Source organism: Mytilus edulis, chromosome 7 (genome assembly GCF_963676685.1).
Source record: "Mytilus edulis chromosome 7, xbMytEdul2.2, whole genome shotgun sequence".
NCBI classification, from domain to species: Eukaryota; Metazoa; Mollusca; class Bivalvia; order Mytilida; family Mytilidae; genus Mytilus; species Mytilus edulis.
This window is the reverse complement of record NC_092350.1, coordinates 39,513,243-39,526,710: the sequence shown is the minus strand read 5'-3', so window position 1 is coordinate 39,526,710 and position 13,468 is coordinate 39,513,243. Positions and strand designations below refer to the sequence as shown.

General features: G+C 31.7%; 1 protein-coding gene across 32 annotated transcripts in view; it reads right to left on the bottom strand.

Annotated features, from left to right (window-relative positions):
• LOC139482678 (MAP kinase-activating death domain protein-like) overlaps positions 1–13,468 on the bottom strand; it is a 68,031-nt gene that overhangs the window by 40,607 nt on the left and 13,956 nt on the right. The window lies entirely within an intron of this gene.

The window sequence follows — 13,468 nt, the reverse complement described above, 5'->3', positions numbered from 1 at the left end:
TCATTTTCTATGTTCAGTGAACCGTAAAATTGGGGTCAAAACTATAATTTGGCATTTAAATTAGAAAGATCATATCATAGGGCACATGTATACTAATTTTCAAGTTGATTGGACTTCAACTTCATCAAAAACTACCCTGACCAAAAACTTTAACCTGAAGCGGGACAGACGGACAGACGAACAAACGGACGAACGAACAAACAGACAGACGGACGAACGGACGCACTACCAAAAAACATAATGCCCCTCTACTATCGTAGGTGGGGCATAAAAACAACTATTATATTATATATTATAAGAGTGAATATCACATAATGATTAAAATATAAACAGTTTTATATGTAGTTTATTTCTAAATAATTACATTAGATGTATGTTTCATGATAATACTTTATTCTGATTGGCTAACTGCACATCACATGTTATTCCTTAAGCAATTGCATTACTCAATAAAACTTTTCGTTCATGATAACACGATCGGTCCCACAAAAAAGTGCAAAGGTGAATTAACTAAAAAAATTATAAAATTGTTTTCATATGATCATAGATAAAAAAATGTAATTATAAGTATTGAAAGCTTCTTTTTGTAACTTCATTTGGTCGTAAAAGCGTTGACCGTGCACACATTTTTAGAATACAAAATGTACTTTGGTCAAGGCTTTTAAACCCCAATAAAGTTACAAAAAGAAGCATTCAATTCTAAATACAGTTTATCATACAAATTAAGGACAACAGAAATATGCCAAACAGAAACTTCAGAACATGAGGCATCTTATAATTAGGTAATGAAGAACCCAAGTCTGCTACCTCCTAAAATATAAAACTTTCTACGTGTATTTTAGGATCCATATGTCTCACATTCTGCATCATTTTTCACAGATATTACTATAAAACATTTTCTTTTCATTTGCTTTATATTTGTTTTACTATTTTTTTCGTTATGCAGTTTTTAATACATTCAAATCTTCGCCCTCAATTTGTACTGATTCTATGGTCCATATTTTCTAGAAACCAATTTCATGAATTCCCTTTCGATTAAAACTTGAATTTAATAGCCAATGAATTACAAATTTACAATAGATTTATTCTAAAGATAAGTTGAAACAACACATTTCAGATTTAACAACTTGTTATTGACTTTTCAACAACATGAAACCTAGTGTCTACAAATTACAAAAGCAATGCCATTGTAGATCAAACTATAGATTAATTGCCATACAGTAAAATATGTTTAACAAGAGTGTGACCCCAGTACACGGATGCCCCATCCGCACTATCATTTTCTATGTTCAGTGGACCTTGAAAATGGGGGAAAATCTCTAATTTGGCATTCAAATTAGAAAGATCATGATGATCATAGCATAGGGAACATGTGCACTAAGTTTCAAGTTGATTAGACTTAAACTTCATCAAAAATTTACCTCGACCAAAAACTTTAACCTGAAGCGGGACAAACAGACAAACAGACAAACGGACGGATGCACAGACCAGAAAACATAATGCCCATAAGACTGCCTACATAAACCAAGAAAAGTAACTCTGTAAGGGAAGTACAGAACTAATATTCTGAAAGAATTTGGCAGCAAAACTGAGAAACACATCAGTAATTATACCATATTCCACTTATAAAGTCATCAAAAATATGTGACATAACTCAATACACCTATATATATAGCTAGTGAATAGAAAATAACTGATATGAAATTGAAAATACTATATTTGAAACTATATTTAGCATTTGCTCATGCAGCTTATACAAGAATTCTTTCAAGCATTAAAATTTGATCATGCAATACTTCCAAAGCTGTGAACTATATGATTAAACATTATTACCAAATCAAGAGGCAAGAAATTTATAATTTAAATGACATATTTGGTATATATTATTCATAGAAACATCATTTCTGCTTAAACACAGCAAATAATTAGTGATGTACCAAACATCAAAGCAGTTACTCAATCGCAACAGAATAAAATTAACAAACAATAGGGTAGCATAATTTAGTATTTATCATGTTTACATAAAGCGTTTAATCCTTTTATTCCAAACACATAAAACCTAAGATTTATAATTTATAAAAATATTAATATGAATAATAACCACATCTGGTGAAGAGCATTGTAACACTTTAACAGTGATAATATTGATTTAACAACAGATGCTCAACTAATGTATAGAAAGTCCCACATAAAGGAATATCAAATAAATAACACACATATTTCTATCATTTCATTTGTACTGCAAAATCTGAATGTTTTTTATTTCCATTCATTATTGTGATATTTGACAAATGGACAAAAAATCCAGATTGAGCATCGCAATTGCATACAATTCAAGTTATTAGAATCTTAAATGCTACTCCACGGAAGTTTTGCAATACTGATAGTAAATACATCGTAAACATTTCTGAATTTACAATATAAATGTACTTTAAGTTGTATATGTTCATTGGTGTTGACAATTATCAGACTAATCCCTCAAATCAGCTGATTTCATGATGCAAGTAAAGTATGTAATCCAGTGGGAAAGCCACGGATCAGTTCTGCGCCTCCTTCCATATGACGTTACGTCCAAAAAATCAAGGGTGACAATCGCGAATTTTACATAGACGGCGACAGTATCGCGCCATCTCAGTAATTTGTTTACATCGTGTACGTGTGGTTTTTCAAGAAATTTACTATTAAAGACAATTAAACTTGTGTCATTTCATCATTAATTAGTTATATAGGTAAGTTTTACGGGTGACTATGCTATATTTTCTTCTTAGGAGATTTTATTTTACATGAAACAAACATCTGAAAATGGCAAGAGACGTTATTTTGAAAGATAAAAATATGGCGGGTGTTTTCCGCTTCTGAAAATAACTGACACATTCGCATCCTATTGGCTATTTAAATATAAAATGACCAAAAATAGTATCTATGATGATAGGAGTCCCTAAATATTTGCATAAATACCCATCACTCCTTGTCAAATTGTAACGGAGGCTGCGAAAAGGAAGCACATAAATCGACGCCATTTTTCAACAGATTAAGGTTTCTGAGCTCACGAAATCCTACTATTATTACTTTTAATGGTTAGTAGAAAGATATGAGCATTATTCATAACATACTTTATTGATGAGATCGGGTTATGGCTATATGTTTGCCTCTTTTTCGATGCTGAAATCCATTAAATTCCCACAGACCACACGAAATAAATGCCCCTTTCTCAGCCCGAGACTTCAATTTTGATTAAAACTTGAATTTTGGCATGTCAATGTTAGCATTTGAATTTTAATTAAATTATTACGGTTGTGTAAAGCATTTGTGCTGATTTGTTTGGTTGTCTCGAAAAGTAAAAAGGTTAATTAAATGATCCAATCATGCATTTGAATAATCTTTAAGAGGTGCAAATGACGTCAATATGTGTAAAATGAATTCTGTCGTTATTTTTCCTAAAATTGATCTCTATATAGTAAATCTGTTTTATTGTACATCATTATTTGCTGTCTTTAAAAGGGCAAAACATAAATATTGTAGACAAAACATGCTGAATACAAAATTTCCATCCTGGTATCAATAACCAATTTATTTGTTCACTCATATCAATACCAATCATTAATAGAATGACTTTAAAATCAGCACTACTATAGTATTAATGTATGGACTTTTTCATATTGGCCCTGTAACATGCCCAAGGTGTTAATAATGGCCAAGGATGGTTGTAATGGCCCTGAGGCAACGCCGAGGGCCATTACAACTGTCCGAGGCCATTATTACTATCAAGGGCATGTTACAGGGCCAATATGAAAAAGTCCATATATTGATACTTTTATTAACCAACTATAAAGGCAACTTCATTCAAGAACAGTCTTCGAGTCTCGGATCCAAAATTATACAGCTATCCACAAACTACAACAGGACCAATACAGAAAAGCCCGTTTCATAAAAATTTTATTAAATGGTTTTATTAACCAACTTACTACAATATGTATAGAAATGCCCATGCTTTATAAAAGGAAAATTTCGACATCTGGTCATTATGAACGGAGAAATTGCTACAGCCAGTCATTACGAGATCTCAGTCATGCATTACGAAATCTCAGTCATGCATTACGAAACCACACCCGTGCATTACGTAATCACAGTCATGCATTATGAACAGTTGAAACGGGACATCGATTAAAACAAAATGTCGTTTATTTCTGTAAATAAGTGTGACATTTTTTTATTCTTTTTTAAACTTAATATCATAAAAATAAGTTTAATAAATGATGTTCATTAACATTGTTTTGTAACGACTTGAAACGGAAATATTTCACAGCCTTTTTCGAGAACGATTTTCGATTATTATCACTGTTTCATTTCCGTTGTTCAATCCTCAGAATGCAGACTTTACTGTCTGATTAATTCTTCCCAGCTACTTTTTATTTGCTAGATGAAATGAATTTTAATAGCATAAAATTAAGTACTTGGATGAGAAATCAGAAATTACATCTGACAGTCACAATGTTGACTAAAATTCCATGCGAAATTGAATGCGAAAAGACAAGTTGAAGTTCAGCTATGAAATTCCTGTATCTTCTTCACGGTAAGTTTTTTACTCTTTGTTTAATCGAAGAATAAAACCATTTAATAAAATTTTTATGAAACGGGCTTTTCTGTATTGGTCCTGTTGTAGTTTGTGGATAGCTGTATAATTTTGGATCCGAGACTCGAAGACTGTTCTTGAATGAAGTTGCCTTTATAGTTGGTTAATAAAAGTATCAATATATGGACTTTTTCATATTGGCCCTGTAACATGCCCTTGATAGTAATAATGGCCTCGGACAGTTGTAATGGCCCTCGGCGTTGCCTCAGGGCCATTACAACCATCCTTGGCCATTATTAACACCTTGGGCATGTTACAGGGCCAATATGAAAAAGTCCATACATTAATACTATATTATTAACCAACTTACTACAATATGTATAGAAATGCCCATGCTTTATAAAAGGAAAATTTCGACATCTGGTCATTATGAACGGAGAAATTGCTACAGCCAGTCATTACGAGATCTCAGTCATGCATTACGAAATCTCAGTCATGCATTACGAAACCACACCCGTGCATTACGTAATCACAGTCATGCATTATGAACAGTTGAAACGGGACATCGATTAAAACAAAATGTCGTTTATTTCTGTAAATAAGTGTGACATTTTTTTATTCTTTTTTAAACTTAATATCATAAAAATAAGTTTAATAAATGATGTTCATTAACATTGTTTTGTAACGACTTGAAACGGAAATATTTCACAGCCTTTTTCGAGAACGATTTTCGATTATTATCACTGTTTCATTTCCGTTGTTCAATCCTCAGAATGCAGACTTTACTGTCTGATTAATTCTTCCCAGCTACTTTTTATTTGCTAGATGAAATGAATTTTAATAGCATAAAATTAAGTACTTGGATGAGAAATCAGAAATTACATCTGACAGTCACAATGTTGACTAAAATTCCATGCGAAATTGAATGCGAAAAGACAAGTTGAAGTTCAGCTATGAAATTCCTGTATCTTCTTCACGGTAAGTTTTTTACTCTTTGTTTAATCGAAGAATAAAACCATTTAATAAAATTTTTATGAAACGGGCTTTTCTGTATTGGTCCTGTTGTAGTTTGTGGATAGCTGTATAATTTTGGATCCGAGACTCGAAGACTGTTCTTGAATGAAGTTGCCTTTATAGTTGGTTAATAAAAGTATCAATATATGGACTTTTTCATATTGGCCCTGTAACATGCCCTTGATAGTAATAATGGCCTCGGACAGTTGTAATGGCCCTCGGCGTTGCCTCAGGGCCATTACAACCATCCTTGGCCATTATTAACACCTTGGGCATGTTACAGGGCCAATATGAAAAAGTCCATACATTAATACTATATTATTCTTCGATTAAACAAAGAGTAAAAAACTTACCGTGAAGAAGATACAGGAATTTCATAGCTGAACTTCAACTTGTCTTTTCGCATTCAATTTCGCATGGAATTTTAGTCAACATTGTGACTGTCAGATGTAATTTCTGATTTCTCATCCAAGTACTTAATTTTATGCTATTAAAATTCATTTCATCTAGCAAATAAAAAGTAGCTGGGAAGAATTAATCAGACAGTAAAGTCTGCATTCTGAGGATTGAACAACGGAAATGAAACAGTGATAATAATCGAAAATCGTTCTCGAAAAAGGCTGTGAAATATTTCCGTTTCAAGTCGTTACAAAACAATGTTAATGAACATCATTTATTAAACTTATTTTTATGATATTAAGTTTAAAAAAGAATAAAAAAATGTCACACTTATTTACAGAAATAAACGACATTTTGTTTTAATCGATGTCCCGTTTCAACTGTTCATAATGCATGACTGTGATTACGTAATGCACGGGTGTGGTTTCGTAATGCATGACTGAGATTTCGTAATGCATGACTGAGATCTCGTAATGACTGGCTGTAGCAATTTCTCCGTTCATAATGACCAGATGTCGAAATTTTCCTTTTATAAAGCATGGGCATTTCTATACATATTGTAGTAAGTTGGTTAATAAATCGTTTTAATGGCCCAATTACAATGTACAATTAACAGATACAGGTATTTAACAGAGGAAAACAATTATGTTTTATCTATCCCCATTATTTCATTTCCAAATAAGGTAAAACAGATATTCAAGATGTTATGTTATATATGACTTATGTTCTTGTTGAAAATATCAACATATGGAGATGTATAATGTAAATAACTATACTGTACTTAACTGCATTATGAAAAAGACAAAAACCCTTACAATATAGACATCAGAATAATAACCATATCAGGAAGATAAAGGCCAATTTAAAGCTAATATCAAACATTGAATGAAAACTTATTATGACCAAATGCAAACTAAATATATGAATATCTGTAGGCATGAAAAAGTTCTAACAACTGTTGATTTCCTAATGACATGAATTATAATCACTACATGCACAGTTAGAGGCATATAAGAATATAATGTATGTAATGTGTTAAGTGTAAATACACATTGGGAATGTGTGGGTTGTAAATACCTTTGGGAGTGCACATACCATGCATACCCTTTGGAAAAAGTTGTGATGGAGAATGAAAGGATCATATTTTTCATGAAAGCTTAAATGTTCATAAAAAGTACCAATCCAGTAATTGAATTTCCCATAATGCAATTAGTAACACAACATTATTTAGAGATCTGTATTAACATGGTAAATCATATCTCACAGGACTAATGGATTTCATCATAAAATCTATTTTGTCCTTGAATTAATCTAAATATGCATCTGTAATTCAATTGACTAACAGTAAAAAAATCATTACTATGATTAAATTACCATGTAAATAACAGATAACTGGATACATGATCATTGATTTGATCAATGAGGTTTCATTTCCATATCATTGACAACTGTTTGATAGCATTTTAGATCTAAATTAACTGTCATAATAATGCAGTTATCAACTCAATAAGGTAACTTAAGATAGTACTGCGTAAATAGGTACAGAATCCTGGACGACCAACTTATCAATTATTAACAGTACCATTGGAAATCACAGGAGTAGTTCAATTTTTAAATCTTAGTTATTTAGTAAAATTGATAATGGGAAAGTGCCAGAGAGACATGCAACAACCTGACCAATGAGTAGAAAACAACCAATAGCAACCAAAGGACTAGTCTCAAAACAGAATTGGTTTTCTTAAGGTATAAAAAAGAAGATGTGGTAAGATTGCCAATAAGACAACTATCCACAAAAGACCAAAATGAAACAGACATTAACAACTATAGGTCACCGTACGGCCTTCAACAATGAGCAAAGCCCATTACGCATAGTCAGCTATAAAAGGCCCCGATAAGACAATGTAAAACAATTTAAACGAGAAAACTAACGGCCTTATTTATGTAAAAAATGAACAAAAAACAAATATGTAACACATAAACAAACGACAACCACTGAATTACAGGCTTCTGACTAGGGACAGGTACATACATAAATTATGTGGCGGGGTTAAACATGTTAGCGGGATCCCAACCCTCCCCTAACCTGGGACAGTGGTATAACAGTACAACATAAGAACGAAACAAAGATTAACACTCAAAAGACATAATCAGTTGCTTTGACCAATTATTAATGTGTTATGGGTTGCCATTTTTGTCACAATGGGAGACTAAAAAGCAACATTTCTTCTGCTGATCTGATTTATATCTATGTTTACATTATTTGCTGTTTTTTTGTATCTTTTAAAAATCTGTTTTCTTTTACATAAAAAAGAAGATGTGGTATGATTGCCAATGAGACAACTGTCCACAAAAGACCAAAATGACACAGACATTAACAACTATAGGTCACCGTATGGTCTTCAACAATGAGCAAAGCCCATACCGCATAGTCAGCTACAAAAGGCCCTGATTAGACAATGTAAAACAATTCAAATGAGAAAACTAACAGCCTTATTTATGTAAAACAAGAGTGCACACGCTGAAATGTCTCGCCTTCTATACTAATCATTGATATTATGTTGATAGTCCTGAGTATAAAGCTAAGCTTTATTACAACTGTCACATAAACTTAACATTAACCAAGATAACTCAACAAAGACCAATGAACCTTGAAAATAAGGTCAAGGTCAGAGGAACCATGCCAGGCAGACATGTACAGCTAACAATGCTTCTATACAACATATATAGTTGACCCATTACTTATAGTTTAAGAAAAATAGACCAAAACACAAAAACTAAACACTGTGCAATGAACTGTGAAAATGAGGTCACGGTCAAATAAAACCTTCGCGACTGACATAAAGATCATAAAATATTTCCATACACCAAATATAGTTGACCTATGGCATATAGTATTAGGTAAAAAGACCAAAACTCACAAACTTAACTTTGACCACTGAACCATGAAAATGAGGTCAAGGTCACATGACATCTGCCCGCTAGACATGTACACCTTACAATCATTCCATACAACAAATATAGTAGACCTATTGCATATAGTATGAGAAAAACACACCAAAACACAAAAATTGAACTATAACCACTGAACCATGAAAATTAGGTCAAGGTCAGATGACACCTGCCAGTTGGACATGTACACATTACAGTCCTTCCATACACTGAATATACTAGCCCTATTGCTTATAGTATCTGAGATACGGACTTGACCACCAAAACTTAACCTTGTTCACTGATCCATGAAATGAGGTCGAGATCAAGTGAAAACTGTCTGACAGACATGAGGACCTTGCAAGGTACGCACATATCAAATATAGTTATCCTATTACTTATAATTAGAGAGAATTCAACATTACAAAAAATTTGAACTTTTTTTTCAAGTAGTCACTGAACCATGAAAATGACGTCAAGGTTATTTGACATGTGACTGACGGAAACTTCGTAACATGAAGCATCTATATACAAAGTATGAAGCATCCAGGTCTTCCACCTTCTAAAATATAAAGCTTTTAAGAAGTGAGCTAACACCGCCGCCGCCGCCGTAGCCGCCGCCGCCGGATCACTATCCCTATGTCGAGCTTTCTGCAACAAAAGTTGCAGGCTCGACAAAAATGAATGAAAAACAAATATGTAACACATAAACAAACAACAACCACTGAATTACAGGCTCCTGACTTGGAAACAGGCACACATTAAGTTCATATGTGTTTCATTAATTCAATCTACATGATCTATATATGAACACAATACAATGCATTGTACATCAAGTTAAACAAATACACACTTAAAAAGTGTAGGTGGTTTTTCAATAGGGTTTTAAAATATTAAGTTCTGTAGTTTAGATATCTATTCCATTAAATATTAAAGTTTTAATAACAATTTTTCCCTTTATTTGAATTAAAGATAAGTATCATTTCTTTAATATTTTACAAGATTTGTTTGATTGTATATACTGTATAAATTGTAAAATAATACCTTTAAAAAGTTTATTTTCATTATAGCTGAATTCAGAATATAATGTGTACTATTTTGAAACAAGTATATTTAAGAGTACATGTGTACTGCTATTTGCAACAGATCAGGAAAGCATGAATCCTTGAATAAAAAAGTTTGTTGCTCGAGGTACATGGAAGAAAAACATGAATCTCTATTAAAATGTATTCTATGAAACTTGTGGTGTCTTTTCTATCTTTTGCTACAGACCGTCCTTGCAATTTGTGCATGTAGCATCTTTGGCCCCTTTAGTGATAAAGAAAATCTAACATATCTAGTATTGCTTTTCTACATTTATTGCATTTTATATTGGGCTGCTAGTTCATTGATGTATATACATATCCTTTCATTTACACAAGTAGCCAGCCTGAATCCTTGGTAATAAAGCATAATAAATCTTAAACTGTTTCGGTAAACTTGAGGTAAATAAAATAAATAAATGTGCCATCTTTCCTCATAAAAAATATTTTTTAACCAGATGCTCCTAAAAATCAATCCAAACCTTCCTTTCGGGTCATAAACCTTGTGTTAAAATTTCATAGATTTCTATTAACTTATACTAAAGTTATTGTGCAAAAACCAAGAAAAATGCTTATTTGGGACTTGTTTTTGGCCCCTAATTACTAAACTGTTGGGACTGAAACTCCCAAAATCAAGCTGGACCTTCTTTATATGGTCATAAACCTTGTGTTAAAATTTCATAGATTTCTATTAACTTTTACTAAAGTTAGAGTGCGACGACGACAGCGTGATACCAATATACGACCAAAAATTTTTCAATTTTTGCGGTCATATAAAAAGTCCATTTAATCAAAAAATATGTCGCTTTAAGTGCTTCTTGTGTAGAAAATATTGTTTATTTGATAAAATCATATTCTTCTAGTGCAACAGAAGTCAGTCTTATTTTATCAAGGTTTAAATGAGAAAAAAATCAAGGTCTTTATTTAGAAAAACTAAAACAGTGAAGTATTATATTATCTGACATAATGTTATTTAAATTTGAATAATGGTGGTATTTATATGACATAATTTTCTATTTATTATGTGAGGAATACCAAAATAATTACATTTACAAGGTTAGAATAATAAACTAATTCTATACAATTCTCTTTTTCAATAAAAGAGTTGTTTATTCAATTATTTCATTCTCAGGTTTATTTATAGGGATTAAACTACTTTAAACTTTTAATTCATCTCTCTATCTGAATAAATTGATACCCAGTTGGCAGTATCAATGCTTTTGTGTCCCAACACTACATGCACTATTAGAAAAGTAAATTAATTTTTGTGCTGAGAGTGTCATCTTTTCATTAGAACAATTTGTATTGAATTTGGATTACAATGTTTATATTCCTACATCAATCAGAAGTTGCTGAAATGACATATTAGGAAAATTGAAAAAATCTGATCAAATTAAACTTTGAAATAATTTATTTTTTTGTCAGAAAGACCAAATTGTGTTTTTATAAATTGATAATCAATAAATAATATATTCGGTACAAATTAACAAGAAATTAAACACACAAACTTGCTTTCCATTCCTATACAAAAGATTTTTTTTAACCATATACATGATCAGACCAATATTTCTTACTTTCTATGAGATGAAAATTCTTTAAGTATTTGTTCTTGTGCACGTCTTTTTAATAAGTAATCTGTTACAGATATATTTGTTCTTTCATAAAGTCTACTTTATCAAAGTCTTATTGCAGCAATTGCACCACATTGGTATCCATTGGCAACTTCTGATGTCTGCTCAGATGTCTTAGAATGAATTGTCTAAAAGGAGTCTATAATTATATAATAGATTTTTCTTAAACTGAGAACTATTAAATGTCTGTTTTTTACAATACTAGACTTCAATATCGACATCTACAATCCACATTAAGAAAGCTTATAGATTACAGCACGTCTTGGCCTAATTAAAACTCCTCAATCAATAGATAGAAGTAAAGGCCTAGGAGGATAGAAGGTTTGGTAGAAATCAATCATAGTATACAGGGAGATAAATCATTCATTGCAATATTGCCAGTAATTACCACACTTGTGGAGCCTGAATACTAATTGGGATGATTCCGACAGAATTGATTGCTCACTTTTCAAGTCTTTTGCACATAGTAATCAATATACGCTCTGAATAGGCATTACCAGAAATGGTCAATTCAAATCAACTAATCCATGTACAACTATGACAAAGTGTTTTTATTATTACGAACATTTCATTATATGTTTTGAAAAAATAAAATCTTGTATTGACAAATTTTGATAACATGATTATTTGTAGCATTTCCTAAAATCATAATACTAAATCTTGTATTTTATCAAATGTCCAACAATCAACAATCACATCAATAAATGCATGAAAAACATTTGTGAATTTTACAGTATACATGTATGACTTTGTTCCACTTGACAAGATTAAAAATCTAATCTGTAAACTTATCTCAATTTACTGTCGCCATAACATTGGGCATTGGAAATTTCTTATCACAATCATGATAATGTGTCATTTATACCCTATGATAAAGAATTGGTCAGCCTGTTATATAATAATACCTGATAAGAAATAATTTTGTTTTATTCTGAAAGCCTAGACTTAGTATTAACCATTTTTCCTCTGATGAATTTTATGCAAAGCTGAGTCTGGGTTCTGATACCATGTAAATACACTTTTATTCTAATAACTGAGGAACACAACAACTGGAGCAGGATTGCTTACTTTGCTATACATTGTAAAAGAAATGGTTATTGCATGATGAAGAAATCTCCTGTAGAATCTGTTAACACTCATAACTTTATCTATTATAAAAATCTTTTTAGGACAACATTTACTATTAGTCGTGCAATAAACCTAAAATGTCCTTCATGGCATTTAAAAGTTCTTGTCCAGACTAGACACAACAACTGAACAAGAAGACAAACAGACAGACAGGACAATGCCTATATTCATACCCTGATGTTAATCATGTTAGCCTAGTTTAGGTTGTGGGAAAATTATTGATGATTTATGACAATTCTGTAAATGCAAATACTTTCAAACAAAAGCAAACAAGAAAATATCAATAGAATCATGATGATAAAGCATCTTCAGACATATACTTCACATTTATCCTCTCTGGGAATCTTTTACAATAAATAATTTATCCCTCTAGCAATGGCTTTGAGTTCTGATTCCAAGTATTGATTTCGACTAGAAATAACAAATATCTATTAGAATTTATACCGAACACTTTCTCTTAATTTCACAGCTGACGTTATATTGTCAATTTCTATACTTTCTAGCATTATTGATTAGATTACTGATTTTTTTGCCTGACGTCAATAGCGTGGTGATTGCATGAATGTTGTGATGTCACAGGGAAAAGCATGTACACATTCCATTCAAACATTCCAATAAAATGACATGTTAAAAACCAAGAAAAACAAATAATTAAAAGACCATCCTAAAGTTAACATGTAGCAGGACTAACAAGTTCGACATGACCTTTAAAT